The sequence below is a fragment of the Callithrix jacchus genome, chromosome 1 (assembly GCF_049354715.1).
Source record: "Callithrix jacchus isolate 240 chromosome 1, calJac240_pri, whole genome shotgun sequence".
Taxonomy (NCBI): Eukaryota; Metazoa; Chordata; class Mammalia; order Primates; family Cebidae; genus Callithrix; species Callithrix jacchus.
In genome coordinates this window covers 218272677-218284689 of record NC_133502.1, presented here as the reverse complement: position 1 = coordinate 218284689, position 12013 = coordinate 218272677, and the positions used below count along the sequence as shown (strand labels likewise).

Here is a 12013-nt window from a genome sequence, read left to right as displayed (position 1 = left end):
GCATTTGGGGTGGGGGCAGAGTTAGGCCCCCACCCGGTCTGTGCCCACCCAGGCATGGTGAGACCTGGCTGTGAATGCCAAATGGCCCTTGGTCCCCACCTGTAACTGGGGATGTGGGTAATCCCAGCACTTTGAGAGGCTGAGGCGAGTGGATCACCTGAGGTCAGGAGTTCGAGACCAGTCTGGCCAATATGGTGAACCCCTGTCTCTACTACAAATATAAAAATTAGCCGAGCATGGTGGTGCATGCCTGTAATCCCAGTTACACAGGAGGCTGAGGCAGTAGAATCGCTTGAACCTGGGAGACGGAGGTTGCAGTGAGCTGAGATCACATCACTGCACTCCAGCCTGGGCAAGATAGAGTGAGACTCCATCTCAAAAAAAAAAAAAAAAAAAGACAAAACAGAACAAACTTGAACGATGGAGGAAGGAAGGAACCCTGTTGCCATCCTTTTCTGAGATCTCGGGCAGTCCTCAGTGCGTTCCCAGGAACCGTCAGACCCTTCACAGATTCTGAGACGAAGCGCGGTCTCCACCTCAGTCTCTGGGCTGGCTTGGTGTACCGTGGGCAGCGGGAGTGGGTGGGGGGATCAGAAAGAGCAGTGGAGGCAGAGAGGCCAGGACTGGGGAGGGGCGCAGCTGCCCTTGGGCGGGACCCTGGACAGGCTCTGCTTTCTGCTGGGTCCACGAGGGCCCAGGGTGTCCTCCAGCAAAGGGAGCCCTCTTGCAAGGCCTGGCCTGGCCCAGTGGCTTTGCAGGGATGGGGATTTTACTGCCACAGACACCAGAGCCAGGGACCCTGTTTCTCCTGCTGACTGGAGGCTTCCAGCCCATTGGGCTTGACGGCAGCTCAAGCGGGGACTCCGGGCCCTGGAGGACGCCTCTCCCTGGGGGCCCCTGTATGCTCTGAAAACAGCCCCACAGACCCCAGGCCTGGCTCAATGGCAATGAAACCCACTCCTGAGTACCTGTTTGGAGGAAGATTTTCTCCTTGAAATGATTCCAGTTAATTCCATGCATTTAGTGTAGGAATTCTTGGAACTGCCACGGCCCTGGTTTCCTCCTTTGCTCCAGCAAACAGCTGTTTCCTTCTGAGGACCCGCGGCCTCAGGCTCTCCGAGCACCAGCTCCCTTGGCCTCCGCGTCCCGGCAGGTGGCGCTGAGCCACTGCCTTTTGTGGGTATGGTGCTTCCCGCAGCCGTGATCTGTCAGGCTTAGATTTTCCTCTTATGCAACAATTTACAGAATCCACTGTTGATTTATGGATTTGGGGAGCCTAACTTAAAATTAAATAAATACATAAGCCAGGGAGCCAGTGTCTTCTGAACATGAGGGTTTATCAGCACCTTGGTCCTCAGGTGAGGCCTGGCCTCGGCTACACTGGCCTCTGGTCCCTGCAGGGCACCCTCTCTCCAGGAGAGCAGGAGCCTGGGCTTGCAAGGAGCAGAGGGACGAGGGCCCGCAGCCCAGGCCTCTCCCAGGGTGGTCTTGAGGCACTGCCCAGACTGGACTCAGAGCTGGAGGACAGAGACGCATGCGACCCCATGCTGCACTGCCTGTCTGTGCTGTGAATGGAGGGAGGGGCTGGCTCCACTGGAAGCTGAGTGCATTGGGGCAGGGGCCATACCCTGCCTGGCCCGAGGAGAGGCTGCTGCGATCTGGGAGCCCTTCCCTGGTGGCTCGGGGAAGGAGCTGGGAGTTTTGCACCCAGTGAAGAGATCTGCGTCCTGGTGTGCCCTGAAACACCCATGTGTGCCCCCAAACACCTGTCCCCCGTATGCCCTGAAACACACACACACTGGGGTTCAGTACTGAGGCTGGCTGGACGGACCCTGAAAAATCATGTATTTCAATTCATTTATGTCCTAGAACTGCTAATTACAAGGACATTTTGGCACAAGGGTAATTACTTTTGCTTCCCCAGCTAGCCTGGATCTTCAGGAGAAGGTGGCCCCACATAGGTTGGGCCCGGGGCCTCTGTCCTCAGACCCAGGTGCTGTCCAGAGCATCAGACCCACAGGCAGAGCAACCGGCCACGGTTCAAATCTTTAGGGAAACAGAGAAAGGAACATAGCACCATCTCCCCAGAAGGATGCACCCCAAACCCTTGCCTTGTCAGGGAGGGTGCTCGGGGTGAGCCCCTCAGAGGTGCTGGTCCCAGCTCAGATCCACTGTGGGGCGCCCCGGGCTGTGGCTATTGGACCCCTGCCTTTTGAGGCCTGAGTCCTTCCCCACGGGGGTCTCTATAGGGGACGGGGACATGGAGGGGCACTCGCTCCTGCCTTCCCTAGGGGCTCCGGAGGAAGAGGGGGCATTAGCTGCTGACTCCCGGGCTTCTCTCTGGGAAGGAGCTTGTTGCTCCTTGTGGGAGCTGAGCCCCTGTGGAGGCTGCTCAGGGCTTCGTGGTGCCCGCCTGCTCTGCGTGGGCCGCTGCTGCAGAGGCCTGGGATGTGCGGCTTCAGGAGCCCAGACCCTGTCCAGGGAAGAGCAAGGCACTCAGGACCCCCACTGTCATCCCCCTCACTGACCTCGCCTCCCAAAGGGGCTGCTCCTGACTGTCCTGGCACCTGCTCATTCCAGGGCCATCTCCCGGGGCTCAGATCCCGCATCTGTTCAGTGTCCCCACACCCTGGTTCCAATTCCAAATCTCCTGGTCGCCTCTGCATGGAGCTTGGTCTCCTAATTCCTCCCCTGACACCCAGGCCTCTTTCTTGTCTTTCTGGGGGTGGTGGGGTGGGGCTCCACCCCAAGGGCCAAGGGTGCAGCCATCCCCTACAGCCCGGACTACCCTCCCACCCCTCCAGGTTGTCTGGCCTGTGGGAGCCGTGCTGAGCTTCCTGGAACAGGACCCAGGCCCCTGCCACTTTCCCGGGTGCTCAGAACCGCTGGTCTCCATCGCGTGCCAGGCGTGGTTACTGAAGCTTGTGGCAGACGTTTCTGTGGGTCGGGGTGTGGGTGATGGATTGCAGCACTAACCCCACCATGAAGGGACGGGGACTGGTCTTTGGCTCGAGATCTCTTCTGGGGACGAGACCTGACTAGCACATGCCCTTTGGACACATGGGGGCTGAGGGCATCACCACCCTCTGTGGCTCCAGGACCGTGTGTGTCCAGCAGAATCTAAGGAGTTGAGAGGCTGTCCAGAGCTGGGCCAGGGAGAAGGGTCTGGACACAGCGCACAGGGGACCATAGCCCTGCCTGTGGGCCTCAAAGCTGGAAGGGACGAGCTCGCGAGAAAACAGCAGGTTTACCTGAGTGGCCCAGCGGGAGCCCATGCCTCCGCCTCCCAGGGCTGAGGCCCACATATGTTCTGAGGCCGGCCAGCCCTGCACCCCAGCCCCCTGCTCCAGCCAGCCCTGTACCCCAGCCCCCTGCTCCAGCCAGCCCTGTACCCCAGCCCCCTTATCCAACCAGCCCTGTACCCCAGCCCCCTGCTCCAGACAGTCCTGTACCCCAGCCCCCTTATCCAACCAGCCCTGTACCCCAGCCCCCTGCTCCAACCAGCCCTGTACCCCAGCCCCCTGCTCCAACCAGCCCTGTACCCCAGCCCCCCTGCTCCAACCAGCCCTGTACATCAGTCTCCCTGCTCCAGCCCAGCCCTGCACCCCAGGCCTCCTGCTCCAACCAGCCCTGTACCCCAGCCCCCCTGCTCCAACCAGCCCTGTACATCAGTCTCCCTGCTCCAGCCCAGCCCTGCACCCCCGCCCCCTGCTCCAACCCAGCCCTGCACCCTAGGCCCCCTGCTCCAACCCAGCCCTGTACCCCAGCCCCCCTGCTCCAACCAGCCCTGTACCCCAGCCCCCCTGCTCCAACCAGCCCTGTACATCAGTCTCCCTGCTCCAGCCCAGCCCTGCACCCCCGCCCCCTGCTCCAACCCAGCCCTGCACCCTAGGCCCCCTGCTCCAACCCAGCCCTGTACCCCAGCCCCCTGCTCCAACCAGCTCTGTACCCCAGCCCCCCTGCTCCAACCAGCTCTGTACCCCAGCCCCCCTGCTCCAGCCCCTCCCCTGTTCCAGCCCCTCCCCTGTACCCCAGCCCCCTGCTCCAGCCCAATCCTGTTTGTTTTGTGATGGGGTCTGAGAGGAGTATGGCCTCTCCACATTCCCTGCCACCTGCAGGCTCGGTGAGCAGGGACCACACACAGCAGCCTCCAGCCCGGCCTAGGAGGCATTGCTGGCTCTGGGTGCAGGTCTGGCACCTCCAGCCACTGCCCACCATTTCGCTCTTCGCTCTTCCGTCTCACTCACACGGTGGAGCCCCCCACATGGAGCCCCTGACTCTCCCAGAGAGCGTCGCACGCTAGAGCCAGGGCTGCTGTCATTAAGTCCTAGGATTAAAACTTGGCAGCAATTAGAGCCGCACTCTCCGCTGTCCACCCACAGCTGTCAGGTCTGCCAGAGGCTGAGCGCCTCCTGGATGTGTCCACAGAGCTGCCCCTGGGAATCCTTCATTAATTCCAATTACCGAGTAAGTCTCAGCGCCTGACCCCTGACCCCCGCCCGTGTGCAGAGAGCACGGAGCCTTCCATCCTAATTAGGAGGCCGGGAGGGAGGGCAAGCTGGCCTCCACCACCCAGACTCCTGAGTATGTCAGTTCAATTAGGAGGCGTCCCCCAAACACCCAGTTGTTTCTGGCAGCGATCTGTCTTGCTGGCAACGACGCATCCTGTGTACACGGTAGGGGCGTCGCCGGGTGGATGCCCTAAACTAGGCATTGTCTGAGCTGATTGCCACTTACTGAGTGAGGATGAGTGCGGGAGCCTTGAGCACAGACCACAGCGGCCGCCCTGGCAGGTGATGGGTGTGATGTTCCCACAGAGGGCGGAGGATCCAGCGCTACCCGGCAGTGCTCGAGGGGATGCTCTGGTTTCAGGGGGTGTCTGGTGCAGTCAAGGGGCAGGGAAATAGGAACAAAGATATTCAGGGGCAAAGGGCTGGGCTCAAGTTAAAGGAAGTGCTCCACTTAGGGTCCTCAAGGGCAGTGCCCCACTTAGGGTCCTCAAGGGCAGTGCCCCACTTAGGGTCCTCAAGGGAAATGCCCCACTTAGGGTCCTCAAGGGAAGTGCCCCACTTAGGGTCCTCAAGGGAAGTGCCCCACTTAGGGTCCTCAAGGGAAGTGCCCCACTTAGGGTCCTCAAGGGCAGTGCCCCACTTAGGGTCCTCAAGGGCAGTGCCCCACTTAGGGTCCTCAAGGGCAGTGCCCCACTTAGGGTCCTCAAGGGAAGTGCCCCACTTAGGGTCCTCAAGGGAAGTGCCCCACTTAGGGTCCTCAAGGGAAATGCCCCACTTAGGGTCCTCAAGGGAAGTGCCCCACTTAGGGTCCTCAAAGGAAGTGCCCCACTTAGGGTCCTCAAGGGAAGTGCCCCACTTAGGGTCCTCAAGGGAAATGCCCCACTTAGGGTCCTCAAGGGAAGTGCCCCACTTAGGGTCCTCAAGGGAAGTGCCCCACTTAGGGTCCTCAAAGGAAGTGCCCCACTTAGGGTCCTCAAGGGAAGTGCCCCACTTAGGGTCCGCAAAGGAAGTGCCCCACTTAGGGTCCTCAAACTGAGAAGCCGATTTACCACCCAGCTGCCTCCCATCCTAGAGCCTTAAATGGGCAGATTCTTTGTGGGTGGCAGGCGTGGGCCCGTGGGTGCATGGAGCATGGGCCACAGGTGGGTCCTGCCTCATCCTCACTGTGGATGGCCTGGCTGGGGTCCTTGGGCCCTCCCCTCCGCGGATGGCCTAGCTGGGGTCCTTGGGCCCTCCCCTCCGCCACGCCTCATCCTCACTGTGGATGGCCTGGCTGGGGTCCTTGGGCCCTCCCCTCCGTGCCTCGTCCTCGCTGTGGATGGCCTGGCTGGGGTCCTTGGGCCCTCCCCTCCGCGCCTCGTCCTCGCTGTGGATGGCCTAGCTGGGGTCCTTGGGCCCTCCCCTCCGCGCCTCGTCCTCGCTGTGGATGGCCTAGCTGGGGTCCTTGGGCCTCCCAGCACCACACCTTCCTGGTGGGAGGAACTCCCTCTGGTATCCTTGGTGCGGCCAGGTGCTGAGGTGTGGCTTGTCATTTGCCTTCCGTCCACAGGAGACGTTTGAGAAGTACCCGTGTCAAAGCCCAGGCATCAGATGAAAATTTACCTTCTGGCTGCCTATGCAAAGACACCAGGCTCGCAAACTCCTTGGCTGAGAACAGTGCCACTGACCCACTGACTTCCTGGTCACTCTCAGAGGCTCACGGGCTCGGTGGACCTGGAAGGATTTGATTAAGTTGGTGAAGCTCCAGTGAGCTGGGAGGCAGCCTCACCATGCCCACCTCTCCCACCTTGCTGTGGACGGGTCACAGGTGACTCTGTTCCTCTCGGGAGGAGCCGGCCCCAGTGGGTCCTGACATGACCACACCCTGGCCTCCGCACCTTGTGCCTTGGTGGGGCCTGGCTCCAGTACTTGGGTGAAGCACACCCAGCCCCCTTCTCCTTAGAGGCTGGATCTGGAGCTGCACTGCACTGTGGGGTCGGCTCCCACCAGGCTGCAAAGGCAGGAGCAGACCACTCCAGACAGTCCTCTCAGGCCCATGCCTCAGCAGCAGGAAGCCCAGTGTGCTGGGGCTCATGGATGGCCCGCTGCTCCCTGGGATAGGCCTGGGCCACCACTGTGACCTGTTTAACAAAATGTCTCCTGGGCAGCAAGGGGGGCGCCGGGGGTGGGCCCAGACGTCTCAGGACGGGGGCAGGAGACAGCAGGGGTTGGAGAGAACTCCCAGGGCTGGGGGTGGGGGTTGGGGGCCCTGCTGTCAGGCACACACCCTCGGGACCATTAGCACTCCCTCTCGGGGACTGACCCCTGATCACCACGTGGTGCCCTCTTATTCCTGACAGGGGTCCTCGCCGGGACGCTGTTCTGAGATCAGTCATGACTCCGGCGTTCTCCATTGGTGTTGGTGTGGTATATCATTCTCCAACCCTTTTCAAAAATCTATGTGTGTGTTTACATTTAGAGGGAGTTTCTTGTGGATGGCATAGAGTTGGATCTTGCAGTTTCATCCACTCTGACAATCTCTTTTTTGCTTTTTTTTTTTTGAGATAGAGTCTTGCTCTCGTTGCACAGGCTGAAGTGCAATGGCGCAATCTCGGCTCTCTGCAACCTCCACCTCCCAGGCTTCAGCGATTCTCCTGCCTCAGCCTCCTGAGTAGCTGGGGCTACAGGCGCACACCACCACACCTGGCTAATTGTTGTATTTTTAGTAGAGACGGGGTTTCACCGTGTTGGCCAGGAAGGTCTCCAACTCCTGACCTCATGATCCGCCCACCTCAGCCTCCCAAAGCCCTGGATTCCAGGCGTGAGCCCCCGCACCTTACCCGGTCTCTCTTGGAATGGGTGCCTGACAGCCCCTGCCTTCCAGCGAGCGTCGATGCAGCTGGATTCCGGTCGGCCGCAGTGTTCCTGGTGTTGCTGCTCCGTCTCTGTCTCTGCTGATTTTTGTCTTCCCCTCTTTTCTGCCTCCTCTGCTTTCGATTGTGCATTTTGTATGATTTCATTTTCTCTCCCCTCAGCAGATCAGTTACGCTTCTTGTTTCTTTCTGCTTTTCTTATTGGTTGTCGTCGACTTTGCAATATGCATTTGCAGTGAACACAGGCTCGCGTTCCGTCGCGTGGTGTCACGTCACAGGCAGTGCGCTTCCTCCCGGCACAGCGTTCCTGTCCTTACAACTTTGCTGTCGTTCGTTTTGCTTATCCATAAGCGATAATCGCCAAATACATGGCTGCTATTATCCACTTCTCCATGTATCCACTATTTCTCCTCCACTGTAGGAAGATAATTTAATTGGGTACAGAATTATAGGTTGTTGGTTTTATCCTTTCAACACTTTAAATGGATACAGACGGTTTACGGCTTGGGTTAGTTGTGAATGTGTAGCATCGGTGGCTCAGAAATGTCACCCCAGAAAGTGCTTCCCCTGGTGGGAGCAGGATGGGAAGTGGGGTGACAGGGAGGGGGGTCCAAAGACCCCACAGCAGAAGGTTCCTGGAGTGTGAGACCTGGTGCCCGGGCAGAGACTGTCCCAGGATGGTGCCGTCAGCCCAGGGTCAGGGTGGCCATTTGGGGGTTGGTGGCAGCTTTGTGTTCCTGTCTGCAGACACTGTCAGAGATGGATGGGGACAATCCTGCAGGGAGGTGCTGAGGTGGAGCTGTGACAGCTGGCCCCACACCCGGTGGGTGTCATCAGAAGCTGCTGTGATAAATGGGGAGGTAAAGTGTTCTGAGAACCGGGCAGTGGCTGAGACCATGAGATTTATGTTCCTGTGGTCTTGGTGGCCTCCCACGTCCCTGAGGGCTCTGGGGGGAGCCTGGCCAGATTCATCAGCTTTCTGTGCTGCGTCTTCCAAAAAAAGCCAGGGCCACTGAGTCCAGGCCACCAACCACAGCTGCGGACCCAGCCCAACCTCTTGACCGAGGTGCTCTCAGGGCACAGGGAGACTCAGGAGCTGTGGTGGCTGCTGGGGCTTCGGCTCTCAGTTCACAAACGCACGCAGTCTACGTCGCTATGTGTGGCAGGGGGGCCTGGGTGGAAGGGGCCAGTGAGGAGACGTCCATCCTCCAGGCATTGTGCCCCCTCCCAAAGGCCAGTGGCCCCGAGCAGGGGAGCCGAAGATGGGAAGGAAAGCTGGAAGCGAGGGGCCCCAACTTGAGTAGGGTCTGGGCAGCACCTGAGGGTTTCTGTGAGGTGCACTCGCTGGGCGGGAGAGCGGCACCCCCAGGCCCTGGGAAGCTGGAGGTGCCCTGACTGCCCAGAAGGTGCGCTGTGTCTGCAGGGGCCTGGCTCTTGGTTACGGCCCCTGGGCATGGGATCAGCTTCCTGTCAGGCTGAGGCGAGAGGGGGCAAAGTGCCCACAAGGCCAGTGTCTGTGACCCTGTGTCCCTCACCCAATGGACCTCCCACCAGAACCTTCCTCCAGTGGCACCGGTGACTGGGGCAGCTTTGATGTGGCTGGGGGTGGTTTGGAGCAATGTCAGTTGTTTGCCTTCTGCCATCTGGTTTGAGACACTTGACTGGGTCCCCACAGGTGTCCTGAGCTCCACAGCACGTGGGTCCAATACAGACGTGGCAGGGGCTCCAAGAGCTTTGTCTGTCAGGAGTGGCCTGGGGGGCAGCTGTGGGGAGAAGGCCAGGACTGGGCACAGTAGAGGCCGCACCTGCCCAGTGGGGGATCCGGAGCTGGGGCAGCTCCTCAGAGATCGTCCAAGGCCAGAGCTCGCGCCCTAAATAGCTGTGACTGGGTGCAGGGCACCTGGGTTACGGGCAGGTCCTCCAGCCGAGGTCCCATCCAGGGCCTGTAGGATTTGCAGAGGCCAGACTTGGGAACTGACTGGGGGAAGACCAGGCCCCTCTGCACCCTCGGACTTGAAGTGGTGGCCGGCCCCTGCTCTCTACCCAGGGCTGGATGCGCTTTTGATTCTGTCTCTCTGTGTCACTGTCTCTGTCTTTATCTCACTGTCTCTTTAGGTTTCTGTGTCTCCCACTGTCTCCCTCACTCAGCTGGGTGGGAAAGGGGCATTCTGGAAGCTTCCATGTGATCTTCCCTACAGGTCAGGATGAGTGGGCTATTCCAGTGACATATGGGGAGCTGGGAATAGGCCCCTGCGAGTCCCGTGAGCTCTGTCTGGAGGGTCCCCATTCATTTCCAGTCCCTGCTCTGCTCTATGGGGATGTGGGGAGGGGGCGGTGTCTGCTCTGTCCCCGGCCCACAGCCCTGACCGTTTGGACAGACCCTCCCTCCCCAGCACCCCTCGGGAGGGCTGGGGGACCCTCTGTGTTTTTCGGGTTCTTTCTTCCCCTCTCCTGTCTGGGTTCTGTGTCTGGAACCTGGCCCCGTGAGGAGGCGGGCACTGGAAGCTGGTGTTGCTGGTGGCGCTGGGTGGCGGCTGCCTGTGGGCCTGGCCTTCATCTTGACCGCCTTAGTGGTGTGGATGGAGCTGCTGCCCTCTCCTGCCCCCAAGGCTTGGGCACTACCGGCCTTCACTCCCGCCTCTGTGGGGCAGACCCCTGCAGTTCAGCCCCACAAGGGCCCTGCTTTCCTTCTGAGAGTCAGGGCCCCCTTCTGCCATCGGAGGCCCGGCTCTGTGATGGCGCCTGGCCGCCAGCCCTGCCCACACCGCCCGGCCACTGCAGCTTCCAGGGAGGCTGCTGCCCGACCTTCACGGGGCTAGTGCAGGGTCTCCTGGGCCCTGGGAGCAGGGTCAGCCAGCAGTGACCAGGCTTACACCACACCCCCAGCACGGCCACTTCCTAGGGCCTTTGGTCCCGGTGTGGGCTGAGCTGGGCTCTGGCTCTCTGGGTAGCCTCCTCAGCAGCTCCTGTGTCGTCGGCACGGCTTCTGCACTGCACCTGCTCCCCTGACGGCTCTCAGTCCTGCGGTACCCATGGATGTCTCTTCCCTTTCTCGGCAGGTGCCTTCTGGAAGATTCCATGTGGCACACTTCCAGAGACAGGCATATTCAGGAGGCAGGTGGGGGCAGGCTCCAGGGCAGGGAGGCATTACTGAAAGGTGGGGCCGTGTGTGGGTTCTAAGTAGGTGCATCAGCCCAGAAGGCTGAGCTGGGCCTCCACCGCCTTCCCTACCCTGAAGAAGGCTCAGAGCCAGGCCTCCATCACCTTCTGTTCCCTGAAGAGGCTGAGCTGGGCCTCCACCACCTTCTGTTCCCTAAAGAAGGCTGAGCTGGGCCTCCACCACCTTCCCTACCCTGACGAAGGCCGAACCGGGCCTCCATCGCCTTCTGTTCCCTGAAGAAGGCCGAACCGGGCCTCCACCGCCTTCCATTCCCTGAGGCCTGGGTCCCCATCCTTCCTTGCCTGGGCCTGGTTGTGCCTGGTGGTTTCCACCCTGTAGCTCTGCCTTGCCGGCCGTGGCCTGAGGCTGGGGCTCAGCTGCACTGCTGTCTGTGCAGGAGATGATGGGTAGTGTGCCACAGCGAGCGTGCCCATTCTTCCAGCATCTCGGGGTGGACCTGAGCCTGGTGGAGGTGGCTGTCTTCAGCTGAGGGCATTTCCTGAGGATCTGGCTGCCAATGAGCCCCACCACTCCTGGCAGCCCTGCGTCTGAGGAACCTGGTGTCCACCGTGGCTGAGCGGTGTGGTCGGCTGGCCGTGGTGGGGCTCTCAGTGAGCCAGAGGCTTATTGCCTCAGAGAAATGCCTGGAGTTCACCTTCCTTCTCCTTTTTGATTAATATTTATAATTTGAATCATGGATCAAAAATACAGATCATTTTCACAGACAAGAACACGCCGGTGAGGAGACCTCTGTGGCCGGCTGCAGTGGATACACACAGATGGCAGCTCCCCCAGAATCCCCTGAATCCCCCTAATGGCCCAGAGCCCCGACCTGGCTCTTTGCTTCCTGATTCTCCCCGAAAGGCTGCCACAATTCCTGTGTTCCCAGTTCCGCAGCCCTCGCCATTTACCAAATGGGAGTTAAGATGCAATTATTTATTTATGAATGAAATTAGAAGAGGCATATTAATAAATTATGTGAATCCGTTTTTTTCTAAAAATATGGAGGAATTAGTTGACATATTAGAAATGCTGTGATTTTTATATTGTGATTACTTGTTCTTTTAAAGCAAAATGCATTTTAAATAGCTTAACAAATTGTCTAATTAACCACTCTGTTTACATAAAACATGCCTTGGAAGGGAGCGGGGACTTGCCTCTGGGTGAATGGGAGCAGTGGAAAGTTCTTGACAGGGTATCCACCAAGGAGGCAGTTTCAGCGGTGTAGGGGGCAGGTGCTGGGTGTGAGTTTGGGCCGTGTTTGGTGTGAGCTCTGCCAGGGCTCTGTTCTGCGGCCCCAGGGGCCTGAACTGACTTGTTTTCAAGGGTATTTCTCTCCTTGTTTGGGAGAAGTCCCAGGCGGACCCCTTTTGTGCCCCCTCTGGCGACAGCTCCCCGTGTAAGTGACAGCCCACCGCGAGCTTCTCTCTTCCAGCTCTTTGGGTCTCAGGGCCCCACACGTCTGTGACCTGCCTCCTCCACTCAGAATC

The 12013-nt window shown here is 59.6% G+C and overlaps 1 long non-coding RNA gene across 1 annotated transcript; it reads left to right on the top strand.

The window, feature by feature from the left end:
- Positions 1-6663: 6663 nt before the first annotated feature.
- On the top strand, positions 6664-11493 carry MIR3667HG (MIR3667 host gene). The gene has a single exon (XR_008474829.2). It is a non-coding gene; the product is annotated as an MIR3667 host gene (long non-coding RNA).
- The last annotated feature ends 520 nt before the right edge of the window (positions 11494-12013 follow it).